Source organism: Lissotriton vulgaris, chromosome 10 (genome assembly GCF_964263255.1).
Source record: "Lissotriton vulgaris chromosome 10, aLisVul1.2, whole genome shotgun sequence".
NCBI lineage: Eukaryota > Metazoa > Chordata > Amphibia > Caudata > Salamandridae > Lissotriton > Lissotriton vulgaris.
The window spans coordinates 837148125-837173316 of record NC_141698.1 but is presented as its reverse complement, the minus strand read 5'-3'; positions in this window follow the sequence as shown (position 1 = coordinate 837173316).

The window sequence follows — 25192 nt, the reverse complement described above, 5'->3', positions numbered from 1 at the left end:
TATTCAATGAAGGGACCAGTGCACCAAAGATAACCCATAAAGGGACCGATATCCCATGAAGGGACCAGTGCACCAAAGATATCCCATGAAGGGACAGATATCCCATGAAGGGACCAGTGCACCAAAGATATCCCATGAAGGGACCAGTGCACCAAAGATATCCCATGAAGGGACCAGTGCACCAAAGATATCCCATGAAGGGACCAGTGCATCAAAGATATCCCATGAAGGGACCAGTGCATCAAAAATATCCCATGAAGGGACCAGTGCATCAAAGATATCCCATGAAGGGACCAGTGCATCAAAGATATCCCATGAAGGGACAGATATCCCATCAAGGGACCAGTGCACAAAAGATATCCCATGAAGGGACAGATATCCCATGAAGGGACCAGTGCACCAAAGATATCCCATAAAGGGACCGATATCCCATGAAGGGACCAGTGCACCAAAGATATCCCATGAAGGGACAGATATCCCATCAAGGGACCAGTGCACAAAAGATATCCCATGAAGGGACAGATATCCCATGAAGGGACCAGTGCACAAAAGATATCCCATGAAGGGACCAGTGCACCAAAGATATCCCATAAAGGGACAGATATCCCATGAAGGGACCAGTGCATCAAAGATATCCCATGAAGGGACCATTGCATCAAAGATATCCAATGAAGGGACCAGGCATCAAAGACATCCCATGAAGGGACCAGTGCACCAAAGATATCCCATGAAGGGACCAGTGCACCAAAGATATCCCACGAAGGGACAGATATCCCATGAAGGGACCAGTGCACCAAAGATATCCCATAAAGGGACAGATATCCCATGAAGGGACCAGTGCACCAAAGATATCCCCTAAAAGGGACCGATATCCCATGAAGGGACCAGTGCATTATAGATATCCCATGAAGGGACCATTGCATCAAAGATATCCCATGAAGGGACAGATATCCCATGAAGGGACCAGTGCATCAAAGATATCCCATGAAGGGACAGATATCCCATGAAGGGACCAGTGCATCAAAGATATCCCATGAAGGGACCATTGCATCAAAGATATCCCATGAAGGGACAGATATCCCATGAAGGGACCAGTGCATCAAAGATATCCCATGAAGGGACAGATATCCCATGAAGGGACCAGTGCATCAAAAATATACCATGAAGGGACAGATATCCCATGAAGGGACCAGTGCACAAAAGATATCCCATGAAGGGACAGATATCCCATGAAGGGACCAGTGCATCAAAGATATCCCATTAAGGGACAGATATCCCATGAAAGGACCAGTGCACCAAAGATATCCCATGAAGGGACCAGTGCATCAAAGATATCCCATGAAGGGACCAGTGCATCAAAGATATCCCATGAAGGGACCAGTGCATCAAAGATATCCCATGAAGGGACCAGTGCATCAAAGATATCCCATGAAGGGACCAGTGCATCAAAGATATCCCATGAAGGGACCAGTGCACCAAAGATATCCCATTGAAGGGACTGATATCCCATGAAGGGACCAGTGCACCAAGGTTAGCCCATGAAGGGACAGATATCCCATGAAAGGACCAGTGCACCAAAGATATCCCATGAAGGGACCAGTGCATCAAAGATATCCCATGAAGGGACTGATATCCCATGAAGGGACCAGTGCACCAAGGTTAGCCCATGAAGGGACAGATATTCCATGAAGGGACCAGTGCATCAAAGATATCCCATGAAGGGACAGATATCCCATGAAAGGACCAGTGCACCAAAGATATCCCATGAAGGGACCAGTGCATCAAAGATATCCCATGAAGGGACAGATATCCCATGAAGGGACCAGTGCATCAAAGATATCCCATGAAGGGACCAGTGCACAAAAGATATCCCATGAAGGGACCAGTGCATCAAAGATATCCCATGAAGGGACCATTGCATCAAAGATATCCCATGAAGGGACCAGTGCATCAAAGACATCCCATGAAGGGACCAGTGCATCAAAGATATCCCATGAAGGGACCAGTGCATCAAAGATATCCCATGAAGGGACCAGTGCACCAAAGATATCCCATGAAGGGACAGATATCCCATGAAGGGACCAGTGCACAAAAGATATCCCATGAAGGGACCAGTGCACAAAAGATATCCCATGAAGGGACAGATATCCCATGAAGGGACCAGTGCACAAAAGATATCCCATGAAGGGACCAGTGCACTAAAGATATCCCATGAAGGGACCAGTGCACTAAAGATATCCCATGAAGGGACCAGTGCATCAAAGATATCCCATGAAGGGACCAGTGCATCAAAGATATCCCATGAAGGGACCAGTGCACACAAGATATCCCATGAAGGGACCAGTGCATCAAAGATATCCCATGAAGGGACCATTGCATCAAAGATATCCCATGAAGGGACCAGTGCATCAAAGACATCCCATGAAGGGACCAGTGCATCAAAGATATCCCATGAAGGGACCAGTGCACCAAAGATATCCCATGAAGGGACAGATATCCCATGAAGGGACCAGTGCACAAAAGATATCCCATGAAGGGACCAGTGCACAAAAGATATCCCATGAAGGGACAGATATCCCATGAAGGGACCAGTGCACAAAAGATATCCCATGAAGGGACCAGTGCACTAAAGATATCCCATGAAGGGACCAGTGCACTAAAGATATCCCATGAAGGGACCAGTGCATCAAAGATATCTCATGAAGGGACCAGTGCACCAAAGATATCCCATGAAGGGACAGATATCCCATGAAGGGACCAGTGCACAAAAGATATCCCATGAAGGGACCAGTGCATCAAAGATACCCCATGAAGGGACAGATATCCCATGAAGGGACCAGTGCATTAAAGATTTCCCATGAAGGGACCAGTGCACAAAAGATATCCCATGAAGGGACCAGTGCATCAAAGATATCCCATGAAGGGACCATTGCATCAAAGATATCCCATGAAGGGACCAGTGCATCAAAGACATCCCATGAAGGGACCAGTGCATCAAAGATATCCCATAAAGGGACAGATATCCCATGAAGGGACCAGTGCATCAAAGATATCCCATGAAGGGACAGATATCCCATGAAGGGACCAGTGCATCAAAGATATCCCATGAAGGGACCAGTGCATCAATGACATCCCATGAAGGGACCAGTGCATCAAAGACATCCCATCAAGGGACCAGTGCACCAAAGATATCTATGAAGGGACCAGTGCACCAAAGATATCCCATGAAGGGACCAGTGCACCAAAGATATCCCATGAAGGGACCAGTGCACCAAAGATATCCCATGAAGGGACCAGTGCACCAAAGATATCCCATGAAGGGACAGATATCCCAATAAGGGACCAGTGCACCAAAGATATCCCATGAACGGACCATGCACCAAAGATATCCCATGAAGGGACAGATATCCCATGAAGGGACCAGTGCATCAAAGATATCCCATGAAGGGACCAGTGCATCAAAGATATCCCATGAAGGGACCAGTGCATCAAAGATATCCCATGAAGGGACCAGTGCATCAAAGATATCCCATGAAGGGACAGATCCCATGAAGGGACCAGTGCATCAAAGATATCCCATGAAGGGACAGATATCCCATGAAGGGACCAGTTCACCAAAGATATCCCATGAAGGGACCAGTGCATCAATGATATCCCATGAAGGGACCAGTGCATCAAAGATATCCTATGAAGGGACCAGTGCATCAAAGATATCCCATGAAGGGACCAGTGCATCAAAGATATCCCATGAAGGGACCAGTGCATCAAAGATATCCCATGAAGGGACAGATATCCCATGAAGGGACCAGTGCACAAAAGATATCCCATGAAGGGACCAGTGCACAAAAGATATCCCATGAAGGGACAGATATCCCATGAAGGGACCAGTGCACCAAAGATAACCCATAAAGGGACAGATATCCCATGAAGGGACCAGTGCACCAAAGATAACCCATAAAGGGACCGATATCCCATGAAGGGACCAGTGCACCAAAGATATCCCATGAAGGGACAGATATCCCATGAAGGGACCAGTGCATCAAAAATATCCCATGAAGGGACAGATATCCCATGAAGGGACCAGTTCACCAAAGATATCCCATGAAGGGACCAGTGCACCAAAGATATCCCATGAAGGGACCAGTGCATCAAAGATATCCCATGAAGGGACCAGTGCATCAAAGATATCCCATGAAGGGACAGATATCCCATGAAGGGACCAGTGCACAAAAGATATCCCATGAAGGGACCAGTGCACAAAAGATATCCCATGAAGGGACAGATATTCAATGAAGGGACCAGTGCACCAAAGATAACCCATAAAGGGACCGATATCCCATGAAGGGACCAGTGCACCAAAGATATCCCATGAAGGGACAGATATCCCATGAAGGGACCAGTGCACCAAAGATATCCCATGAAGGGACCAGTGCACCAAAGATATCCCATGAAGGGACCAGTGCACCAAAGATATCCCATGAAGGGACCAGTGCACCAAAGATATCCCATGAAGGGACCAGTGCACCAAAGATATCCCATGAAGGGACAGATATCCCATCAAGGGACCAGTGCACAAAAGATATCCCATGAAGGGACAGATATCCCATGAAGGGACCAGTGCACCAAAGATATCCCATAAAGGGACCGATATCCCATGAAGGGACCAGTGCACCAAAGATATCCCATGAAGGGACAGATATCCCATCAAGGGACCAGTGCACAAAAGATATCCCATGAAGGGACAGATATCCCATGAAGGGACCAGTGCACAAAAGATATCCCATGAAGGGACAGATATCCCATGAAGGGACCAGTGCACCAAAGATATCCCATAAAGGGACAGATATCCCATGAAGGGACCAGTGCACAAAAGATATCCCATGAAGGGACTAGTGCATCAAAGATATCCCATGAAGGGACCATTGCATCAAAGATATCCAATGAAGGGACCAGGCATCAAAGACATCCCATGAAGGGACCAGTGCACCAAAGATATCCCATGAAGGGACCAGTGCACCAAAGATATCCCACGAAGGGACAGATATCCCATGAAGGGACCAGTGCACCAAAGATATCCCATAAAGGGACAGATATCCCATGAAGGGACCAGTGCACCAAAGATATCCCCTAAAAGGGACCGATATCCCATGAAGGGACCAGTACATTATAGATATCCCATGAAGGGACAGATATCCCATGAAGGGACCAGCGCACCAAAGATATCCCATGAAGGGACCAGTGCATCAAAGATATCCCATGAAGGGACCAGTGCATCAAAGATATCCCATGAAGGGACCAGTGCATCAAAGATATCCCATGAAGGGACCAGTGCATCAAAGATATCCCATGAAGGGACCAGTGCATCAAAGACATCCCATGAAGGGACCAGTGCATCAAAGATATCCCATGAAGGGACCAGTGCACCAAAGATATCCCATGAAGGGACCAGTGCACCAAAGATATCCCATGAAGGGACTTATATCCCATGAAGGGACCAGTGCATCAAAGATATCCCATGAAGGGACAGATATCCCATGAAGGGACCAGTGCATCAAAGATATTCCATGAAGGGACCAGTGCACCAAGTTTAGCCCATGAAGGGACAGATATTCCATGAAGGGACCAGTGCATCAAAGATATCCCATGAAGGGACAGATATCCCATGAAAGGACCAGTGCACCAAAGATATCCCATGAAGGGACCAGTGCATCAAAGATATCCCATGAAGGGACAGATATCCCATGAAGGGACCAGTGCATCAAAGATATCCCATGAAGGGACAGATATCCCATGAAGGGACCGTGCATCAAAGATATCCCATGAAGGGACAGATATCCCATGAAGGGACCAGTGCACCAAAGATATCCCATGAAGGGACCAGTGCATCAAAGATATCCCATGAAGGGACCAGTGCACCAAAGATATCCCATGAAGGGACCAGTGCACCAAAGATATCCCATGAAGGGACCAGTGCACCAAAGATATCCCATGAAGGGACCAGTGCATCAAAGATATCCCATGAAGGGACCATTGCATCAAAGATATCCCATGAAGGGACAGATATCCCATGAAGGGACCAGTGCATCAAAGATATCCCATGAAGGGACAGATATCCCATGAAGGGACCAGTGCATCAAAGATATCCCATGAAGGGACCAGTGCACAAAAGATATCCCATGAAGGGACCAGTGCATCAAAGATATCCCATGAAGGGACCATTGCATCAAAGATATCCCATGAAGGGACCAGTGCATCAAAGACATCCCATGAAGGGACCAGTGCATCAAAGATATCCCATGAAGGGACCAGTGCACCAAAGATATCCCATGAAGGGACAGATATCCCATGAAGGGACCAGTGCACAAAAGATATCCCATGAAGGGACCAGTGCACAAAAGATATCCCATGAAGGGACAGATATCCCATGAAGGGACCAGTGCACAAAAGATATCCCATGAAGGGACCAGTGCACTAAAGATATCCCATGAAGGGACCAGTGCACTAAAGATATCCCATGAAGGGACCAGTGCATCAAAGATATCTCATGAAGGGACCAGTGCACCAAAGATATCCCATGAAGGGACAGACATCCCATGAAGGGACCAGTGCACAAAAGATATCCCATGAAGGGACAGATATCCCATGAAAGGACCAGTGCACCAAAGATATCCCATGAAGGGACCAGTGCATCAAAGATATCCCATGAAGGGACAGATATCCCATGAAGGGACCAGTGCATCAAAGATATCCCATGAAGGGACAGATATCCCATGAAGGGACCAGTGCATTAAAGATTTCCCATGAAGGGACCAGTGCACAAAAGATATCCCATGAAGGGACCAGTGCATCAAAGATATCCCATGAAGGGACCATTGCATCAAAGATATCCCATGAAGGGACCAGTGCATCAAAGACATCCCATGAAGGGACCAGTGCATCAAAGATATCCCATAAAGGGACAGATATCCCATGAAGGGACCAGTGCATCAAAGATATCCCATGAAAGGACAGATATCCCATGAAGGGACCAGTGCATCAAAGATATCCCATGAAGGGACCAGTGCATCAATGACATCCCATGAAGGGACCAGTGCATCAAAGACATCCCATCAAGGGACCAGTGCACCAAAGATATCTATGAAGGGACCAGTGCACCAAAGATATCCCATGAAGGGACCAGTGCACCAAAGATATCCCATGAAGGGACCAGTGCACCAAAGATATCCCATGAAGGGACCAGTGCACCAAAGATATCCCATGAAGGGACAGATATCCCAATAAGGGACCAGTGCACCAAAGATATCCCATGAACGGACCATGCACCAAAGATATCCCATGAAGGGACAGATATCCCATGAAGGGACCAGTGCATCAAAGATATCCCATGAAGGGACCAGTGCATCAAAGATATCCCATGAAGGGACCAGTGCATCAAAGATATCCCATGAAGGGACCAGTGCATCAAAGATATCCCATGAAGGGACAGATCCCATGAAGGGACCAGTGCATCAAAGATATCCCATGATGGGACAGATATCCCATGAAGGGACCAGTTCACCAAAGATATCCCATGAAGGGACCAGTGCATCAATGATATCCCATGAAGGGACCAGTGCATCAAAGATATCCCATGAAGGGACCAGTGCATCAAAGATATCCCATGAAGGGACCAGTGCATCAAAGATATCCCATGAAGGGACCAGTGCATCAAAGATATCCCATGAAGGGACAGATATCCCATGAAGGGACCAGTGCACAAAAGATATCCCATGAAGGGACCAGTGCACAAAAGATATCCCATGAAGGGACAGATATCCCATGAAGGGACCAGTGCACCAAAGATAACCCATAAAGGGACAGATATCCCATGAAGGGACCAGTGCACCAAAGATAACCCATAAAGGGACCGATATCCCATGAAGGGACCAGTGCACCAAAGATATCCCATGAAGGGACAGATATCCCATGAAGGGACCAGTGCATCAAAAATATCCCATGAAGGGACAGATATCCCATGAAGGGACCAGTTCACCAAAGATATCCCATGAAGGGACCAGTGCACCAAAGATATCCCATGAAGGGACCAGTGCATCAAAGATATCCCATGAAGGGACCAGTGCATCAAAGATATCCCATGAAGGGACAGATATCCCATGAAGGGACCAGTGCACAAAAGATATCCCATGAAGGGACCAGTGCACAAAAGATATCCCATGAAGGGACAGATATTCAATGAAGGGACCAGTGCACCAAAGATAACCCATAAAGGGACCGATATCCCATGAAGGGACCAGTGCACCAAAGATATCCCATGAAGGGACAGATATCCCATGAAGGGACCAGTGCACTAAAGATATCCCATGAAGGGGCCAGTGCACCAAAGATATCCCATGAAGGGACCAGTGCACCAAAGATATCCCATGAAGGGACCAGTGCATCAAAGATATCCCATGAAGGGACCAGTGCATCAAAGATATCCCATGAAGGGACCAGTGCATCAAAGATATCCCATGAAGGGACAGATATCCCATCAAGGGACCAGTGCACAAAAGATATCCCATGAAGGGACAGATATCCCATGAAGGGACCAGTGCACCAAAGATATCCCATAAAGGGACCGATATCCCATGAAGGGACCAGTGCACCAAAGATAACCCATGAAGGGACAGATATCCCATCAAGGGACCAGTGCACAAAAGATATCCCATGAAGGGACAGATATCCCATGAAGGGACCAGTGCACAAAAGATATCCCATGAAGGGACAGATATCCCATGAAGGGACCAGTGCACCAAAGATATCCCATAAAGGGACAGATATCCCATGAAGGGACCAGTGCACAAAAGATATCCCATGAAGGGACTAGTGCATCAAAGATATCCCATGAAGGGACCATTGCATCAAAGATATCCAATGAAGGGACCAGGCATCAAAGACATCCCATGAAGGGACCAGTGCACCAAAGATATCCCATGAAGGGACCAGTGCACCAAAGATATCCCACGAAGGGACAGATATCCCATGAAGGGACCAGTGCACCAAAGATATCCCATAAAGGGACAGATATCCCATGAAGGGACCAGTGCACCAAAGATATCCCCTAAAAGGGACCGATATCCCATGAAGGGACCAGTACATTATAGATATCCCATGAAGGGACAGATATCCCATGAAGGGACCAGCGCACCAAAGATATCCCATGAAGGGACCAGTGCATCAAAGATATCCCATGAAGGGACCAGTGCATCAAAGATATCCCATGAAGGGACCAGTGCATCAAAGATATCCCATGAAGGGACCAGTGCATCAAAGACATCCCATGAAGGGACCAGTGCATCAAAGATATCCCATGAAGGGACCAGTGCACCAAAGATATCCCATGAAGGGACCAGTGCACCAAAGATATCCCATGAAGGGACTTATATCCCATGAAGGGACCAGTGCATCAAAGATATCCCATGAAGGGACAGATATCCCATGAAGGGACCAGTGCATCAAAGATATTCCATGAAGGGACCAGTGCACCAAGTTTAGCCCATGAAGGGACAGATATTCCATGAAGGGACCAGTGCATCAAAGATATCCCATGAAGGGACAGATATCCCATGAAAGGACCAGTGCACCAAAGATATCCCATGAAGGGACCAGTGCATCAAAGATATCCCATGAAGGGACAGATATCCCATAAAGGGACCAGTGCATCAAAGATATCCCATGAAGGGACAGATATCCCATGAAGGGACCGTGCATCAAAGATATCCCATGAAGGGACAGATATCCCATGAAGGGACCAGTGCACCAAAGATATCCCATGAAGGGACCAGTGCATCAAAGATATCCCATGAAGGGACCAGTGCACCAAAGATATCCCATGAAGGGACCAGTGCACCAAAGATATCCCATGAAGGGACCAGTGCACCAAAGATATCCCATGAAGGGACCAGTGCATCAAAGATATCCCATGAAGGGACCATTGCATCAAAGATATCCCATGAAGGGACAGATATCCCATGAAGGGACCAGTGCATCAAAGATATCCCATTAAGGGACAGATATCCCATGAAGGGACCAGTGCATCAAAGATATCCCATGAAGGGACAGATATCCCATGAAGGGACCAGTGCATCAAAGATATCCCATGAAGGGACCAGTGCACAAAAGATAACCCATGAAGGGACAGATATCCCATGAAGGGACCAGTGCATCAAAGATATCCCATTAAGGGACAGATATCCCATGAAAGGACCAGTGCACCAAAGATATCCCATGAAGGGACCAGTGCATCAAAGATATCCCATGAAGGGACCAGTGCATCAAAGATATCCCATGAAGGGACCAGTGCATCAAAGATATCCCATGAAGGGACCAGTGCACCAAGGATATCCCATTGAAGGGACTGATATCATATGAAGGGACCAGTGCACCAAGGTTAGCCCATGAAGGGACAGATATTCCATGAAGGGACCAGTGCATCAAAGATATCCCATGAAGGGACAGATATCCCATGAAAGGACCAGTGCACCAAAGATATCCCATGAAGGGACCAGTGCATCAAAGATATCCCATGAAGGGACAGATATCCCATGAAGGGACCAGTGCATCAAAGATATCCCATGAAGGGACAGATATCCCATGAAGGGACCAGTGCATCAAAGATATCCCATGAAGGGACCAGTGCACAAAAGATATCCCATGAAGGGACCAGTGCATCAAAGATATCCCATGAAGGGACCATTGCATCAAAGATATCCCATGAAGGGACCAGTGCATCAAAGACATCCCATGAAGGGACCAGTGCATCAAAGATATCCCATGAAGGGACCAGTGCACCAAAGATATCCCATGAAGGGACAGATATCCCATGAAGGGACCAGTGCACAAAAGATATCCCATGAAGGGACAGATATCCCATGAAGGGACCAGTGCACGAAAGATATCCCATGAAGGGACAGATATCCCATGAAGGGACCAGTGCACAAAAGATATCCCATAAAGGGACAGATATCCCATGAAGGGACCAGTGCACCAAAGATATCCCATGAAGGGACCAGTGCACCAAAGATATCCCATGAAGGGACCAGTGCACCAAAGATATCCCATGAAGGGACCAGTGCACCAAAGATATCCCATGAAGGGACCAGTGCACCAAAGATATCCCATGAAGGGACAGATATCCCAATAAGGGACCAGTGCACCAAAGATATCCCATGAACGGACCATGCACCAAAGATATCCCATGAAGGGACAGATATCCCATGAAGTGACCAGTGCACCAAAGATATCCCATGAAGGGACCAGTGCACCAAAGATATCCCATGAAGGGACCAGTGCATCAAAGATATCCCATGAAGGGACCAGTGCATCAAAGATATCCCATGAAGGGACCAGTGCATCAAAGATATCCCATGAAGGGACAGATCCCATGAAGGGACCAGTGCATCAAAGATATCCCATGAAGGGACAGATATCCCATGAAGGGACCAGTTCACCAAAGATATCCCATGAAGGGACAGATATCCCATGAAGGGACCAGTGCATCAAAGATATCCCATGAAGGGACCAGTGCACAAAAGATATCCCATGAAGGGACCAGTGCATCAAAGATATCCCATGAAGGGACCATTGCATCAAAGATATCCCATGAAGGGACCAGTGCATCAAAGACATCCCATGAAGGGACCAGTGCATCAAAGATATCCCATGAAGGGACCAGTGCACCAAAGATATCCCATGAAGGGACGGATATCCCATGAAGGGACCAGTGCACAAAAGATATCCCATGAAGGGACCAGTGCACAAAAGATATCCCATAAAGGGACAGATATCCCATGAAGGGACCAGTGCATCAAAGATCTCCCATGAAGGGACAGATATCCCATGAAGGGACCAGTGCATCAAAGATATCCCATGAAGGGACCAGTGCATCAATGACATCCCATGAAGGGACCAGTGCATCAAAGACATCCCATCAAGGGACCAGTGCACCAAAGATATCTATGAAGGGACCAGTGCACCAAAGATATCCCATGAAGGGACCAGTGCACCAAAGATATCCCATGAAGGGACCAGTGCACCAAAGATATCCCATGAAGGGACCAGTGCACCAAAGATATCCCATGAAGGGACAGATATCCCAATAAGGGACCAGTGCACCAAAGATATCCCATGAACGGACCATGCACCAAAGATATCCCATGAAGGGACAGATATCCCATGAAGGGACCAGTGCATCAAAGATATCCCATGAAGGGACCAGTGCATCAAAGATATCCCATGAAGGGACCAGTGCATCAAAGATATCCCATGAAGGGACCAGTGCATCAAAGATATCCCATGAAGGGACAGATCCCATGAAGGGACCAGTGCATCAAAGATATCCCATGAAGGGACAGATATCCCATGAAGGGACCAGTTCACCAAAGATATCCCATGAAGGGACCAGTGCATCAATGATATCCCATGAAGGGACCAGTGCATCAAAGATATCCCATGAAGGGACCAGTGCATCAAAGATATCCCATGAAGGGACCAGTGCATCAAAGATATCCCATGAAGGGACCAGTGCATCAAAGATATCCCATGAAGGGACAGATATCCCATGAAGGGACCAGTGCACAAAAGATATCCCATGAAGGGACCAGTGCACAAAAGATATCCCATGAAGGGACAGATATCCCATGAAGGGACCAGTGCACCAAAGATAACCCATAAAGGGACAGATATCCCATGAAGGGACCAGTGCACCAAAGATAACCCATAAAGGGACCGATATCCCATGAAGGGACCAGTGCACCAAAGATATCCCATGAAGGGACAGATATCCCATGAAGGGACCAGTGCATCAAAAATATCCCATGAAGGGACAGATATCCCATGAAGGGACCAGTTCACCAAAGATATCCCATGAAGGGACCAGTGCACCAAAGATATCCCATGAAGGGACCAGTGCATCAAAGATATCCCATGAAGGGACCAGTGCATCAAAGATATCCCATGAAGGGACAGATATCCCATGAAGGGACCAGTGCACAAAAGATATCCCATGAAGGGACAGATATTCAATGAAGGGACCAGTGCACCAAAGATAACCCATAAAGGGACTGATATCCCATGAAGGGACCAGTGCACCAAAGATATCCCATGAAGGGACAGATATCCCATGAAGGGACCAGTGCACCAAAGATATCCCATGAAGGGACCAGTGCACCAAAGATATCCCATGAAGGGACCAGTGCACCAAAGATATCCCATGAAGGGACCAGTGCATCAAAGATATCCCATGAAGGGACCAGTGCATCAAAAATATCCCATGAAGGGACCAGTGCATCAAAGATATCCCATGAAGGGACCAGTGCATCAAAGATATCCCATGAAGGGACAGATATCCCATCAAGGGACCAGTGCACAAAAGATATCCCATGAAGGGACAGATATCCCATGAAGGGACCAGTGCACCAAAGATATCCCATAAAGGGACCGATATCCCATGAAGGGACCAGTGCACCAAAGATATCCCATGAAGGGACAGATATCCCATCAAGGGACCAGTGCACAAAAGATATCCCATGAAGGGACAGATATCCCATGAAGGGACCAGTGCACAAAAGATATCCCATGAAGGGACAGATATCCCATGAAGGGACCAGTGCACCAAAGATATCCCATAAAGGGACAGATATCCCATGAAGGGACCAGTGCACAAAAGATATCCCATGAAGGGACTAGTGCATCAAAGATATCCCATGAAGGGACCATTGCATCAAAGATATCCAATGAAGGGACCAGGCATCAAAGACATCCCATGAAGGGACCAGTGCACCAAAGATATCCCATGAAGGGACCAGTGCACCAAAGATATCCCACGAAGGGACAGATATCCCATGAAGGGACCAGTGCACCAAAGATATCCCATAAAGGGACAGATATCCCATGAAGGGACCAGTGCACCAAAGATATCCCCTAAAAGGGACCGATATCCCATGAAGGGACCAGTGCATTATAGATATCCCATGAAGGGACCATTGCATCAAAGATATCCCATGAAGGGACAGATATCCCATGAAGGGACCAGTGCATCAAAGATATCCCATGAAGGGACAGATATCCCATGAAGGGACCAGTGCATCAAAGATATCCCATGAAGGGACCATTGCATCAAAGATATCCCATGAAGGGACAGATATCCCATGAAGGGACCAGTGCATCAAAAATATACCATGAAGGGACAGATATCCCATGAAGGGACCAGTGCACAAAAGATATCCCATGAAGGGACAGATATCCCATGAAGGGACCAGTGCATCAAAGATATCCCATTAAGGGACAGATATCCCATGAAAGGACCAGTGCACCAAAGATATCCCATGAAGGGACCAGTGCATCAAAGATATCCCATGAAGGGACCAGTGCATCAAAGATATCCCATGAAGGGACCAGTGCATCAAAGATATCCCATGAAGGGACCAGTGCATCAAAGATATCCCATGAAGGGACCAGTGCATCAAAGATATCCCATGAAGGGACCAGTGCACCAAAGATATCCCATTGAAGGGACTGATATCCCATGAAGGGACCAGTGCACCAAGGTTAGCCCATGAAGGGACAGATATCCCATGAAAGGACCAGTGCACCAAAGATATCCCATGAAGGGACCAGTGCATCAAAGATATCCCATGAAGGGACTGATATCCCATGAAGGGACCAGTGCACCAAGGTTAGCCCATAAATCGACAGATATTCCATGAAGGGACCAGTGCATCAAAGATATCCCATGAAGGGACAGATATCCCATGAAAGGACCAGTGCACCAAAGATATCCCATGAAGGGACCAGTGCATCAAAGATATCCCATGAAGGGACAGATATCCCATGAAGGGACCAGTGCATCAAAGATATCCCATGAAGGGACCAGTGCACAAAAGATATCCCATGAAGGGACCAGTGCATCAAAGATATCCCATGAAGGGACCATTGCATCAAAGATATCCCATGAAGGGACCAGTGCATCAAAGACATCCCATGAAGGGACCAGTGCATCAAAGATATCCCATGAAGGGACCAGTGCATCAAAGATATCCCATGAAGGGACCAGTGCACCAAAGATATCCCATGAAGGGACAGATATCCCATGAAGGGACCAGTGCACAAAAGATATCCCATGAAGGGACCAGTGCACAAAAGATATCCCATGAAGGGACAGATATCCCATGAAGGGACCAGTGCACAAAAGATATCCCATGAAGGGACCAGTGCACTAAAGATATCCCATGAAGGGACCAGTGCACTAAAGATATCCCATGAAGGGACCAGTGCATCAAAGATATCCCATGAAGGGACCAGTGCATCAAAGATATCCCATGAAGGGACCAGTGCACACAAGATATCCCATGAAGGGACCAGTGCATCAAAGATATCCCATGAAGGGACCAGTGCATCAAAGATATCCCATGAAGGGACCAGTGCATCAAAGACATCCCATGAAGGGACCAGTGCATCAAAGATATCCCATGAAGGGACCAGTGCACCAAAGATATCCCATGAAGGGACAGATATCCCATGAAGGGACCAGTGCACAAAAGATATCCCATGAAGGGACCAGTGCACAAAAGATATCCCATGAAGGGACAGATATCCCATGAAGGGACCAGTGCACAAAAGATATCCCATGAAGGGACCAGTGCACTAAAGATATCCCATGAAGGGACCAGTGCACTAAAGATATCCCATGAAGGGACCAGTGCATCAAAGATATCTCATGAAGGGACCAGTGCACCAAAGATATCCCATGAAGGGACAGATATCCCATGAAGGGACCAGTGCACAAAAGATATCCCATGAAGGGACAGATATCCCATGAAAGGACCAGTGCACCAAAGATATCCCATGAAGGGACCAGTGCATCAAAGATATCCCATGAAGGGACAGATATCCCATGAAGGGACCAGTGCATCAAAGATACCCCATGAAGGGACAGATATCCCATGAAGGGACCAGTGCATTAAAGATTTCCCATGAAGGGACCAGTGCACAAAAGATATCCCATGAAGGGACCAGTGCATCAAAGATATCCCATGAAGGGACCATTGCATCAAAGATATCCCATGAAGGGACCAGTGCATCAAAGACATCCCATGAAGGGACCAGTGCATCAAAGACATCCCATCAAGGGACCAGTGCACCAAAGATATCTATGAAGGGACCAGTGCACCAAAGATATCCCATGAAGGGACCAGTGCACCAAAGATATCCCATGAAGGGACCAGTGCACCAAAGATATCCCATGAAGGGACCAGTGCACCAAAGATATCCCATGAAGGGACAGATATCCCAATAAGGGACCAGTGCACCAAAGATATCCCATGAACGGACCATGCACCAAAGATATCCCATGAAGGGACAGATATCCCATGAAGGGACCAGTGCATCAAAGATATCCCATGAAGGGACCAGTGCATCAAAGATATCCCATGAAGGGACCAGTGCATCAAAGATATCCCATGAAGGGACCAGTGCATCAAAGATATCCCATGAAGGGACAGATCCCATGAAGGGACCAGTGCATCAAAGATATCCCATGATGGGACAGATATCCCATGAAGGGACCAGTTCACCAAAGATATCCCATGAAGGGACCAGTGCATCAATGATATCCCATGAAGGGACCAGTGCATCAAAGATATCCCATGAAGGGACCAGTGCATCAAAGATATCCCATGAAGGGACCAGTGCATCAAAGATATCCCATGAAGGGACCAGTGCATCAAAGATATCCCATGAAGGGACAGATATCCCATGAAGGGACCAGTGCACAAAAGATATCCCATGAAGGGACCAGTGCACAAAAGATATCCCATGAAGGGACAGATATCCCATGAAGGGACCAGTGCACCAAAGATAACCCATAAAGGGACAGATATCCCATGAAGGGACCAGTGCACCAAAGATAACCCATAAAGGGACCGATATCCCATGAAGGGACCAGTGCACCAAAGATATCCCATGAAGGGACAGATATCCCATGAAGGGACCAGTGCATCAAAAATATCCCATGAAGGGACAGATATCCCATGAAGGGACCAGTTCACCAAAGATATCCCATGAAGGGACCAGTGCACCAAAGATATCCCATGAAGGGACCAGTGCATCAAAGATATCCCATGAAGGGACCAGTGCATCAAAGATATCCCATGAAGGGACAGATATCCCATGAAGGGACCAGTGCACAAAAGATATCCCATGAAGGGACCAGTGCACAAAAGATATCCCATGAAGGGACAGATATTCAATGAAGGGACCAGTGCACCAAAGATAACCCATAAAGGGACCGATATCCCATGAAGGGACCAGTGCACCAAAGATATCCCATGAAGGGACAGATATCCCATGAAGGGACCAGTGCACTAAAGATATCCCATGAAGGGACCAGTGCACCAAAGATATCCCATGAAGGGACCAGTGCACCAAAGATATCCCATGAAGGGACCAGTGCATCAAAGATATCCCATGAAGGGACCAGTGCATCAAAGATATCCCATGAAGGGACCAGTGCATCAAAGATATCCCATGAAGGGACAGATATCCCATCAAGGGACCAGTGCACAAAAGATATCCCATGAAGGGACAGATATCCCATGAAGGGACCAGTGCACCAAAGATATCCCATAAAGGGACCGATATCCCATGAAGGGACCAGTGCACCAAAGATATCCCATGAAGGGACAGATATCCCATCAAGGGACCAGTGCACAAAAGATATCCCATGAAGGGACAGATATCCCATGAAGGGACCAGTGCACAAAAGATATCCCATGAAGGGACAGATATCCCATGAAGGGACCAGTGCACCAAAGATATCCCATAAAGGGACAGATATCCCATGAAGGGACCAGTGCACAAAAGATATCCCATGAAGGGACTAGTGCATCAAAGATATCCCATGAAGGGACCATTGCATCAAAGATATCCAATGAAGGGACCAGGCATCAAAGACATCCCATGAAGGGACCAGTGCACCAAAGATATCCCATGAAGGGACCAGTGCACCAAAGATATCCCACGAAGGGACAGATATCCCATGAAGGGACCAGTGCACCAAAGATATCCCATAAAGGGACAGATATCCCATGAAGGGACCAGTGCACCAAAGATATCCCCTAAAAGGGACCGATATCCCATGAAGGGACCAGTACATTATAGATATCCCATGAAGGGACAGATATCCCATGAAGGGACCAGCGCACCAAAGATATCCCATGAAGGGACCAGTGCATCAAAGATATCCCATGAAGGGACCAGTGCATCAAAGATATCCCATGAAGGGACCAGTGCATCAAAGATATCCCATGAAGGGACCAGTGCATCAAAGACATCCCATGAAGGGACCAGTGCATCAAAGATATCCCATGAAGGGACCAGTGCACCAAAGATATCCCATGAAGGGACCAGTGCACCAAAGATATCCCATGAAGGGACTTATATCCCATGAAGGGACCAGTGCATCAAAGATATCCCATGAAGGGACAGATATCCCATGAAGGGACCAGTGCATCAAAGATATTCCATGAAGGGACCAGTGCACCAAGTTTAGCCCATGAAGGGACAGATATTCCATGAAGGGACCAGTGCATCAAAGATATCCCATGAAGGGACAGATATCCCATGAAAGGACCAGTGCACCAAAGATATCCCATGAAGGGACCAGTGCATCAAAGATATCCCATGAAGGGACAGATATCCCATGAAGGGACCAGTGCATCAAAGATATCCCATGAAGGGACAGATATCCCATGAAGGGACCGTGCATCAAAGATATCCCATGAAGGGACAGATATCCCATGAAGGGACCAGTGCACCAAAGATATCCCATGAAGGGACCAGTGCATCAAAGATATCCCATGAAGGGACCAGTGCACCAAAGATATCCCATGAAGGGACCAGTGCACCAAAGATATCCCATGAAGGGACCAGTGCATCAAAGATATCCCATGAAGGGACCATTGCATCAAAGATATCCCATGAAGGGACGGATATCCCATGAAGGGACCAGTGCATCAAAGATATCCCATTAAGGGACAGATATCCCATGAAGGGACCAGTGCATCAAAGATATCCCATGAAGGGACAGATATCCCATGAAGGGACCAGTGCATCAAAGATATCCCATGAAGGGACCAGTGCACAAAAGATAACCCATGAAGGGACAGATATCCCATGAAGGGACCAGTGCATCAAAGATATCCCATTAAGGGACAGATATCCCATGAAAGGACCAGTGCACCAAAGATATCCCATGAAGGGACCAGTGCATCAAAGATATCCCATGAAGGGACCAGTGCATCAAAGATATCCCATGAAGGGACCAGTGCATCAAAGATATCCCATGAAGGGACCAGTGCACCAAGGATATCCCATTGAAGGGACTGATATCATATGAAGGGACCAGTGCACCAAGGTTAGCCCATGAAGGGACAGATATTCCATGAAGGGACCAGTGCATCAAAGATATCCCATGAAGGGACAGATATCCCATGAAAGGACCAGTGCACCAAAGATATCCCATGAAGGGACCAGTGGATCAAAGATATCCCATGAAGGGACAGATATCCCATGAAGGGACCAGTGCATCAAAGATATCCCATGAAGGGACAGATATCCCATGAAGGGACCAGTGCATCAAAGATATCCCATGAAGGGACCAGTGCACAAAAGATATCCCATGAAGGGACCAGTGCATCAAAGATATCCCATGAAGGGACCATTGCATCAAAGATATCCCATGAAGGGACCAGTGCATCAAAGACATCCCATGAAGGGACCAGTGCATCAAAGATATCCCATGAAGGGACCAGTGCACCAAAGATATCCCATGAAGGGACAGATATCCCATGAAGGGACCAGTGCACAAAAGATATCCCATGAAGGGACAGATATCCCATGAAGGGACCAGTGCACGAAAGATATCCCATGAAGGGACAGATATCCCATGAAGGGACCAGTGCACAAAAGATATCCCATAAAGGGACAGATATCCCATGAAGGGACCAGTGCACCAAAGATATCCCATGAAGGGACCAGTGCACCAAAGATATCCCATGAAGGGACCAGTGCACCAAAGATATCCCATGAAGGGACCAGTGCACCAAAGATATCCCATGAAGGGACAGATATCCCAATAAGGGACCAGTGCACCAAAGATATCCCATGAACGGACCATGCACCAAAGATATCCCATGAAGGGACAGATATCCCATGAAGTGACCAGTGCACCAAAGATATCCCATGAAGGGACCAGTGCACCAAAGATATCCCATGAAGGGACCAGTGCATCAAAGATATCCCATGAAGGGACCAGTGCATCAAAGATATCCCATGAAGGGACCAGTGCATCAAAGATATCCCATGAAGGGACAGATCCCATGAAGGGACCAGTGCATCAAAGATATCCCATGAAGGGACAGATATCCCATGAAGGGACCAGTTCACCAAAGATATCCCATGAAGGGACAGATATCCCATGAAGGGACCAGTGCATCAAAGATATCCCATGAAGGGACCAGTGCACAAAAGATATCCCATGAAGGGACCAGTGCATCAAAGATATCCCATGAAGGGACCATTGCATCAAAGATATCCCATGAAGGGACCAGTGCATCAAAGACATCCCATGAAGGGACCAGTGCATCAAAGATATCCCATGAAGGGACCAGTGCACCAAAGATATCCCATGAAGGGACGGATATCCCATGAAGGGACCAGTGCACAAAAGATATCCCATGAAGGGACCAGTGCACAAAAGATATCCCATAAAGGGACAGATATCCCATGAAGGGACCAGTGCATCAAAGATCTCCCATGAAGGGACAGATATCCCATGAAGGGACCAGTGCATCAAAGATATCCCATGAAGGGACCAGTGCATCAATGACATCCCATGAAGGGACCAGTGCATCAAAGATATCCCATGAAGGGACCAGTGCATCAATGACATCCCATGAAGGGACCAGTGCATCAAAGACATCCCATCAAGGGACCAGTGCACCAAAGATATCTATGAAGGGACCAGTGCACCAAAGATATCCCATGAAGGGACCAGTGCACCAAAGATATCCCATGAAGGGACCAGTGCACCAAAGATATCCCATGAAGGGACCAGTGCACCAAAGATATCCCATGAAGGGACAGATATCCCAATAAGGGACCAGTGCACCAAAGATATCCCATGAACGGACCATGCACCAAAGATATCCCATGAAGGGACAGATATCCCATGAAGGGACCAGTGCATCAAAGATATCCCATGAAGGGACCAGTGCATCAAAGATATCCCATGAAGGGACCAGTGCATCAAAGATATCCCATGAAGGGACCAGTGCATCAAAGATATCCCATGAAGGGAGAGATCCCATGAAGGGACCAGTGCATCAAAGATATCCCATGAAGGGACAGATATCCCATGAAGGGACCAGTTCACCAAAGATATCCCATGAAGGGACCAGTGCATCAATGATATCCCATGAAGGGACCAGTGCATCAAAGATATCCCATGAAGGGACCAGTGCATCAAAGATATCCCATGAAGGGACCAGTGCATCAAAGATATCCCATGAAGGGACCAGTGCATCAAAGATATCCCATGAAGGGACAGATATCCCATGAAGGGACCAGTGCACAAAAGATATCCCATGAAGGGACCAGTGCACAAAAGATATCCCATGAAGGGACAGATATCCCATGAAGGGACCAGTGCACCAAAGATAACCCATAAAGGGACAGATATCCCATGAAGGGACCAGTGCACCAAAGATAACCCATAAAGGGACCGATATCCCATGAAGGGACCAGTGCACCAAAGATATCCCATGAAGGGACAGATATCCCATGAAGGGACCAGTGCATCAAAAATATCCCATGAAGGGACAGATATCCCATGAAGGGACCAGTTCACCAAAGATATCCCATGAAGGGACCAGTGCACCAAAGATATCCCATGAAGGGACCAGTGCATCAAAGATATCCCATGAAGGGACCAGTGCATCAAAGATATCCCATGAAGGGACAGATATCCCATGAAGGGACCAGTGCACAAAAGATATCCCATGAAGGGACAGATATTCAATGAAGGGACCAGTGCACCAAAGATAACCCATAAAGGGACCGATATCCCATGAAGGGACCAGTGCACCAAAGATATCCCATGAAGGGACAGATATCCCATGAAGGGACCAGTGCACCAAAGATATCCCATGAAGGGACCAGTGCACCAAAGATATCCCATGAAGGGACCAGTGCACCAAAGATATCCCATGAAGGGACCAGTGCATCAAAGATATCCCATGAAGGGACCAGTGCATCAAAAATATCCCATGAAGGGACCAGTGCATCAAAGATATCCCATGAAGGGACCAGTGCATCAAAGATATCCCATGAAGGGACAGATATCCCATCAAGGGACCAGTGCACAAAAGATATCCCATGAAGGGACAGATATCCCATGAAGGGACCAGTGCACCAAAGATATCCCATAAAGGGACCGATATCCCATGAAGGGACCAGTGCACCAAAGATATCCCATGAAGGGACAGATATCCCATCAAGGGACCAGTGCACAAAAGATATCCCATGAAGGGACAGATATCCCATGAAGGGACCAGTGCACAAAAGATATCCCATGAAGGGACAGATATCCCATGAAGGGACCAGTGCACCAAAGATATCCCATAAAGGGACAGATATCCCATGAAGGGACCAGTGCACAAAAGATATCCCATGAAGGGACTAGTGCATCAAAGATATCCCATGAAGGGACCATTGCATCAAAGATATCCAATGAAGGGACCAGGCATCAAAGACATCCCATGAAGGGACCAGTGCACCAAAGATATCCCATGAAGGGACCAGTGCACCAAAGATATCCCACGAAGGGACAGATATCCCATGAAGGGACCAGTGCACCAAAGATATCCCATAAAGGGACAGATATCCCATGAAGGGACCAGTGCACCAAAGATATCCCCTAAAAGGGACCGATATCCCATGAAGGGACCAGTGCATTATAGATATCCCATGAAGGGACCATTGCATCAAAGATATCCCATGAAGGGACAGATATCCCATGAAGGGACCAGTGCATCAAAGATATCCCATGAAGGGACAGATATCCCATGAAGGGACCAGTGCATCAAAGATATCCCATGAAGGGACCATTGCATCAAAGATATCCCATGAAGGGACAGATATCCCATGAAGGGACCAGTGCATCAAAAATATACCATGAAGGGACAGATATCCCATGAAGGGACCAGTGCACAAAAGATATCCCATGAAGGGACAGATATCCCATGAAGGGACCAGTGCATCAAAGATATCCCATTAAGGGACAGATATCCCATGAAAGGACCAGTGCACCAAAGATATCCCATGAAGGGACCAGTGCATCAAAGATATCCCATGAAGGGACCAGTGCATCAAAGATATCCCATGAAGGGACCAGTGCATCAAAGATATCCCATGAAGGGACCAGTGCATCAAAGATATCCCATGAAGGGACCAGTGCATCAAAGATAGCCCATGAAGGGACCAGTGCACCAAAGATATCCCATTGAAGGGACTGATATCCCATGAAGGGACCAGTGCACCAAGGTTAGCCCATGAAGGGACAGATATCCCATGAAAGGACCAGTGCACCAAAGATATCCCATGAAGGGACCAGTGCATCAAAGATATCCCATGAAGGGACTGATATCCCATGAAGGGACCAGTGCACCAAGGTTAGCCCATAAATCGACAGATATTCCATGAAGGGACCAGTGCATCAAAGATATCCCATGAAGGGACAGATATCCCATGAAAGGACCAGTGCACCAAAGATATCCCATGAAGGGACCAGTGCATCAAAGATATCCCATGAAGGGACAGATATCCCATGAAGGGACCAGTGCATCAAAGATATCCCATGAAGGGACCAGTGCACAAAAGATATCCCATGAAGGGACCAGTGCATCAAAGATATCCCATGAAGGGACCATTGCATCAAAGATATCCCATGAAGGGACCAGTGCATCAAAGACATCCCATGAAGGGACCAGTGCATCAAAGATATCCCATGAAGGGACCAGTGCATCAAAGATATCCCATGAAGGGACCAGTGCACCAAAGATATCCCATGAAGGGACAGATATCCCATGAAGGGACCAGTGCACAAAAGATATCCCATGAAGGGACCAGTGCACAAAAGATATCCCATGAAGGGACAGATATCCCATGAAGGGACCAGTGCACAAAAGATATCCCATGAAGGGACCAGTGCACTAAAGATATCCCATGAAGGGACCAGTGCACTAAAGATATCCCATGAAGGGACCAGTGCATCAAAGATATCCCAAGAAGGGACCAGTGCATCAAAGATATCCCATGAAGGGACCAGTGCACACAAGATATCCCATGAAGGGACCAGTGCATCAAAGATATCCCATGAAGGGACCAGTGCATCAAAGATATCCCATGAAGGGACCAGTGCATCAAAGACATCCCATGAAGGGACCAGTGCATCAAAGATATCCCATGAAGGGACCAGTGCACCAAAGATATCCCATGAAGGGACAGATATCCCATGAAGGGACCAGTGCACAAAAGATATCCCATGAAGGGACCAGTGCACAAAAGATATCCCATGAAGGGACAGATATCCCATGAAGGGACCAGTGCACAAAAGATATCCCATGAAGGGACCAGTGCACTAAAGATATCCCATGAAGGGACCAGTGCACTAAAGATATCCCATGAAGGGACCAGTGCATCAAAGATATCTCATGAAGGGACCAGTGCACCAAAGATATCCCATGAAGGGACAGATATCCCATGAAGGGACCAGTGCACAAAAGATATCCCATGAAGGGACAGATATCCCATGAAAGGACCAGTGCACCAAAGATATCCCATGAAGGGACCAGTGCATCAAAGATATCCCATGAAGGGACAGATATCCCATGAAGGGACCAGTGCATCAAAGATACCCCATGAAGGGACAGATATCCCATGAAGGGACCAGTGCATTAAAGATTTCCCATGAAGGGACCAGTGCACAAAAGATATCCCATGAAGGGACCAGTGCATCAAAGATATCCCATGAAGGGACCATTGCATCAAAGATATCCCATGAAGGGACCAGTGCATCAAAGACATCCCATGAAGGGAC